Source organism: Octopus bimaculoides, chromosome 23 (genome assembly GCF_001194135.2).
Source record: "Octopus bimaculoides isolate UCB-OBI-ISO-001 chromosome 23, ASM119413v2, whole genome shotgun sequence".
Classification (NCBI taxonomy): domain Eukaryota; kingdom Metazoa; phylum Mollusca; class Cephalopoda; order Octopoda; family Octopodidae; genus Octopus; species Octopus bimaculoides.
In genome coordinates this window covers 7,487,781-7,494,743 of record NC_069003.1, presented here as the reverse complement: position 1 = coordinate 7,494,743, position 6,963 = coordinate 7,487,781, and positions in this window count along the sequence as shown.

Sequence of the window (6,963 nt, the reverse complement as noted above, 5' to 3'; positions counted from 1 at the left end):
TATATATATATATATATATATATATATATATGCAAGAGGTCAATTGTCATTAGGTGATGTATAATATATAATTCCATTTGTATTAGTCTGCTTAAGTCATGTCATGCATGAGAGACTGATATTAAATTAAATGATGAGACACATCAAAAAAAAAAATCTGAAAATACTGTAACAGACAATAAGAGTTTTGTCAGATGACATGACGGAGACAGTTAGGCATTTGAGACACATAAGGTAGAAAGACAAAAAGATAAATAGACGGACTGCTAGGCCATACTCATATTGTAAACATGTTGCTGGAGATAAGCCAGTGCGAGTTAGGTGACTGTGGCGAAGATGGTTAGGATGAATGAAGCTACTCTTGGCTGGCATATGCCTGTTGATTGGGGAACAACATTTGGGTGAGGGCTTGTGCCCTTGGTGGTCAGATTGATTTATTTTGTGAGGTTCCTTGATTGGCCCTTTTTTTTTTTTAGAGGGCTTTTGTGTATCAAAAGGACTGTATCATTCATGTATTGAAATATTTTGCATATTATGTATACTTTTATCTCAGTTCCCATTCCTTTCCCATTCTTCCTTTCATCTTTTATTGGATCAGGGTCTTGGTCTTTAATATGTTTACCTGCATCCCAAAGCATTCATAAGCTGCGTTGTAAAGATTGGCCATCCTTTGTAGATCATTTGCACTCCAGCTCAGTGTAGCATTGTTGTGGATCATCATACTGCATCCTACAGACTGAGATGGTGGAGGTCCTCATTGTTGTGTGGAAATGTGTGAGACTGAAGAGTCCACCATCCAAGTGAAAGCATGTGTTGATGGAAGGCAAGTCAAGTGGGCTTTTGTTGAACATGGTGGTCATGTACAAAAAGAAACAGATTGGTGCCAGGATGCATCTTTACTTAAGACACCCAGTGATGGGAAACAGGTCTGTGAGGGCATTTTTATGGCATGCCCTAACCCACCATGCTGTCATAAAGGGAATGGACCAGGCAATGAAGTCCTCTGGACATCCAAACCGAACAAGGATGGCCCACATTGCAGGACAGGGGACCTTGTCAAAGGCTTTCTTTGTTGATGATCCCAGAAGATGAACATTACAGGCTGTTGTTGTTCTTGACACTTCTCCTGACCTCAATCAAGACCCCAATAGCAAAGTAAGCAGAGGAGGGCAACCTCAAGTCCCCAAGGATTGACTCTGGTGGAAGAGAGCAACACCTGGCGGGCAGGCATGACAAAGGCAGATAGACTCCAGCAGCTCACTGCAACCAACATCAACAAGACTGTACGTCTCATATATATATATATGTATATATATATATATATAGAGAGAGAGAGAGACAATAAGAAAATGGAGGAAAAATAACAATAAGAAGAGTGTCTTTTGCGCTAGGAAGCCATTATCTAATTAGTTAATTAAATAATGGCTTCCTAGCCTAAAAGACACACTTCTTATTGTTATTTTTCCTCCATTTTCTTATCGTCTACATGAATTAAACTATGGTTTACCCACCGAATTACCTGCTGACGTATACCTTTTACCAAGGACTATACTTACTGAGGTAATTACCAGGAGTGCCTTTGGATATATCTTTCCCTTAGAGGCTTTAAACACCACTACCTTATACCTGCATAACATATACACACACATGTATACACACACACACACACACATACACACACACACACACACACACATATATATACACATATACATATATATATATATATATATATATATATACATATATGATAGATCGCTGACCACTACATTTATATATTTTTTTTCTCCTTGTTTCTCTCCTTATTTCATTCCGTGTTCCTTTCAGTTGAAGAGCGTAGCTCGAAATGTCAAAGACCTTCTGTATTCCTGAGTGTTAAACTAATACATCCATTTGTTGTTTACACCACCTGTCTTCATCTGTTGTTTTTTTTTTGTAAATTTTCCCATATATATATATATATATATATATATACTGAAATAATTTTATACCTTGAAATTCCAATGGCTGTTGATGAATAAGGTAATATTTTTTAAATGATTCATATTTTTCGTAAATATGGAGGGATAGTGCTGAAGAAGGTCATACTTAACAAATTTAAATTTAATTAATTTTTTTTAAAAATTAATTTATTTAATTTGGAAGTTAAACCCGAAACTATAGTACACTATTTAAAAAAATAATTCTGTTCATCTCGCCCATTGATAGCTTTTTTTTTAATATCAGGGTGAATTATAGATGTTTCATTACAGTATCTACTTTTCATGCAAGGAAATAATCGTTTCTATCTCCTTCTCTTTTTATAGATGTGTATTTGAATTTGCCACCAGGCAGAAGCATGTTGAAACTGGATAAGGAAGTTTAGCTTTCTTTCACTCTTGTTTTGAAATATATATATACATACATACCTACCTACATACATACCTACATAAATACATACATACATACAGACACACACATATATATATATATATATATTTATATATATATATATGCATATATATTGTACACACATTTTGTGTTTTGCTTAGAAGCAATATGTGGCAGCAGAATTTTTGGCTCTAGCCAAACACAACAAACTATTCCAAATCCTGGTTAGAAAATCTTTGTAAATGGTGTCAGGAGTTGCTAGTTTCCACTTGCATCAAGTTATATTAGTTGTAAAAATGAATTGAAAACCAAATAATGATATTTTGAAAGCATTTTGTACAGGTTTCAGATCTTGTGTAATATGTAATAGAAAACACGTCTCCTTATGCAAAGACCTTCTTCAGTTAATATGTTCCAAAATATTTCCAATTAAATATTTCATAAAATCTGGAATGTTCATATTAAATGCTTTCAAAATATCATTATTTAGTTTGACTCCTTTATGTAAAGAATTATATAAAGGCGGTGAGATGGTGAAGCTGTTAACCACACCAGGCAATATGCCTAGTGGTATTTCATCCGTCTTTACATTCTGAATTCAAATTGCTCTTAGGCTGACTCGATCTTTCGTTCTTTCAGGGTTGAGAAAATAAGTACCAGTTGAACACTGGAGTCGATGTAATTGACTTATGCCCTCCCCTAAAATCGCTGGCCTAGTGACAAAATTTGAAACCAATATTACAGTTATATTATTACACAACCACACACACACACACATTGATATTTAGCAGAAGCAATAGAGTGACTCGAGAGCTGGGAATTAAGACTCAACTCTCAGCTCATGAGTCAGTCTGCTGCCTTTGCTAAATATACTCATATTTTGAGTTTTATTTTTCCTGTCTGCATCACCATGCCTGTATATTAATTATATGTAAATATAAAAGAGGTGAGGACCGAAATCCTTCAAAAGGACGTCCAATATCCAAGTCCACCGGTACAGCCCAAATAAAGAATATATATTAAAAAAATATATATTCAGTATTTGTAAAAATAATAGGTTCATTCTTAATAACATGCTCATGTATTGTTTATAACAAAAAAAAGGAAAAAAAAAGAGAAGCTGCACGTATAACACATAACTTAGAAGTAGCTCTACAGATGTACCAACACACACAAGATTGAGACATAGCCGACCTCACGCGATTCTCATGAGGAATTCCAGAAGGAGCTTCGTGAGACCACTGCTGAGATGCTTCCGGAAAAAAAAGGAAAACCGTTGGAAAACAGATTATAGCAGAGACTCCATCTAAGAATATCTGAAGAAGGAATTGTATTCCGAAATATCACCAGACTATAGATAACTAAATTACAACAGGTATATAGTCCATTTTTTGTTTTATAGTGCATTGTTGTACCATTCAAAACTTTTTATTCTTTACAATAAATGAAGTATAACGAGAGGAAAAATAGTAGGTGTAGACATTCTTTAATTCGTAATCCAGGTTGGTACAGATCCAATATACATTCTACAAATTGTTTCAGAGTCTAATTAATTCCAAAGACAAAAACTGAAAACTCTTCATGAAATATAAATTAGATTCTTCATCAGGAATTACGTACTGGTATGAATAATTACGACCAACAAAAATACAAAGACCTTTCATAGCCCAGACGGGAATGAACAAAAAAAAATACATACATGCATACATATATAATGACAATACATGTTTTTACATCGTACACCAGCGTCGCCCTCCTGGCACGTGAAAAGACATTCGAGCGAGTTCGTTGCCAGTGCCCCTGGACTGGCTCCTGTGCAGGTGGCATGTAAAATACACCATTTCGAGCGTGGCTGTTGCCAGTACCACCCGACTGGCCTTTGTGCCGGTGGCACGTAAAATCACCCACTACACTCTCAGAGTGGTTGGCGTTAGGAAGGGCATCCAGCTGTAGAAATTCTGCCAAATCAGATTGGAGCCTGGTGTAGCCATCTGCTTCACCAGTCCTGAGTCAAATCGTCCAACCCATGCTAGCATGGAAAGCGGACGTTAAACGATGATGATGATGATGATGATGACACCATAATTAGGTTATGAGTTTTCATATTCATATGATTTTATTTAAGATTACTCTCTATAATTAAGTATTTGAATACTTTTTTGGCTCCATTTCTAGTGTGGATGCTTCTTTGGGAAGGGCTCTACAAAAGCTCTGTTTACCAAATCCATTGACTCACACCATTTTACACCAATTGAATAATCTTGTCCCCCACAGATGGGTGTGACTCATGAATAACCAAAGAGAGATAAGAGGAAAAAAAAAAAAAACTTTGACCTCAGCCTGGCTTGCTAATGCTTCTGCCAGCTTGATGCTTAAGTTATAATAATAACGATGGTTTCAAATTTTGGCACAAGGCCCGCAATTTTTAGGAGAGGGTAAGTCAAATGGATCTTAGCGATTCAGCAAGAGATCGATAGAATAAGTGCAAGGTAGCGAGCTGGCAGAAACGTTAGCAGGCCATGCGAAATGCTTAGCGGTATTTCATCTGCCGTAACGTTCTGAGTTCAAATTCCGCCAAGGTCGACTTTGCTTTTCATCCTTTTGGGGTTGATAAATTAAGTACCAGTTACGCACTGGGGTTGATGTAATCGACTTAATCCCTTTGTCTGTCCTTGTTTGTCCCCTCCATGTTTTAGCCCCTTGTGGGCAATAAAGAAATAAGAATAAGTACCAGGCTTTAAAAAAAATTATAGTACTGGGGTTGATTTGTTCAACTAAAGTTCTTCAAGGCTGTGCCCCAGGATGGCCTCTGTCTTCTGACTGAAATTAGTAAAATATGAGATAAGAGAGAAAAAAAGAATAATGAATGGAAGAAAGAGAGGGGCAAGTGATAGGAAGAAAGATGATAATAATATAAGAGAGACTGAGAGAGAGAGAGAAAAAGGAAAGTTGAAGACATTAGAATAAAGGAAGAGTGAGATAAGAAAAGGAATTAAAAGCATCGAGAGAAAAAGAGAAAATGAAATAGAAGTCAAAGTGGTGTTGATAGTATTTGAGCAACAGATGTGGAGAGGAATTAAAAACAAGAGAAAAGAAAGCATATACAGGAGACAGAGAGAGTGAGGGAGAGAGAAAGAGGGGGAGTTGCTGGAAGTGACAAAGCTTTCAATGAGGAGCAGGAGAAAAGAGTTGAATAGTAAAATTCAGCACTGTGGTGGCAGCAAAGTACAGGTAATTGTCACAAACAAAAGGGGGTGATCAAGTAAAAAACACACACATGAACTTTTTGCAAATTTATAATAGACACACACACACACACACACACACACACGATTCCTTTCGGTCTGTGACTGAAAATCAAAATTGGAAAATTACATAAGCATTGAAATTTTTTAAAAGAAAAATTCTGGTTTTTTTTTCTTCTTCAGAATTATAATCTCTGTATTTTTAAACATGGAAATTCCCACTGACCCAAAAATATCCTCAGCTAAAACCAGATTTGTGTTGGTTTTTTTTTGGTTTTTTTTTTGTCGAGTGAAATGGGGATGAAATAGAGGTGGAGGTGGGGTTGGGTTAGAAATTTGAAAACAATCTTTTATTTGTTTTTCTTTTCCTTTCTGTAAAACCAGGAACTCTGTTGTCGAAACCATATGATTCCAAAATAATTTTTGAAGAAAAAAAAAAAAGAAAAAGAAAAAGAAGATAAGAATGCGTATTGAACATTATCTGAACGTTGCCAAAATTTATAGTATTAGTATTTCCAATTCCAACTTGTGGTCACAAACCAACTAAAATGCCTTATAAGGCTGTGTGTCTGTGGATGTGTGTTTCTATGTTTGCGTGTAAATACACACAAACATATTAATCGTATTTATAGCGTACTAAAAGTACGCTATAAGAGGACTGGGAATGCCAATTTAATGTTGGTGAATTACATAAATGTGTTTGTGCATGGGAGCTAAAGACAGATAGATAGATAGATAGAGACAGAGAGACTTCGATCGTAAGGTGGTGAAAAATACGGCTTAAACAAATGGGATTTAGAGGGATTAATTAAAAAAACCGCCTATAAAAGAGAAAAGGGGGAACTTAGAGATTAAGGAAAATTGGAGGGAAAAGAGAAAGTGAGAGAGAAAAGTGATGGTTATTGAGAAAGAGAAAGCTTAAATAATTGATAATGTGGGATAATGTGAAAGAGATGGGGAGAAAGGGAGAGAGAGAGAGAGAAATATAGAGAGAAGGAGTAAAAGATAAAAAGAGAGAAAGGGAAAGAAAGAGAAACAGTCAGAGAGAGATAGGGAAAGGATGAAAGACGGACAGGGCGAAAGCTAGAAAAAGAGATAGAGAAAGGGGAGAAAGTAAGAGAGAGGGAAAGAGAAGCATCGTGAGGGATAGAGAGAGAAAGGAAAAGATAGAATAAGAAAGATAGAGAGAAGGGGAGAGAGAAAGAAACGAAAAAGAGGAGTAAGAGATAGAGAGGGAGGAGAAACGATAGAATTGGAAAGCAAAAAAGAAAGAGAGGGCAAAGCGAAAGAGTAAAAGTGATAGAGAGAAATAGTGACAGAGAAATGAGTGAAAAACAGTGAGAGAAAA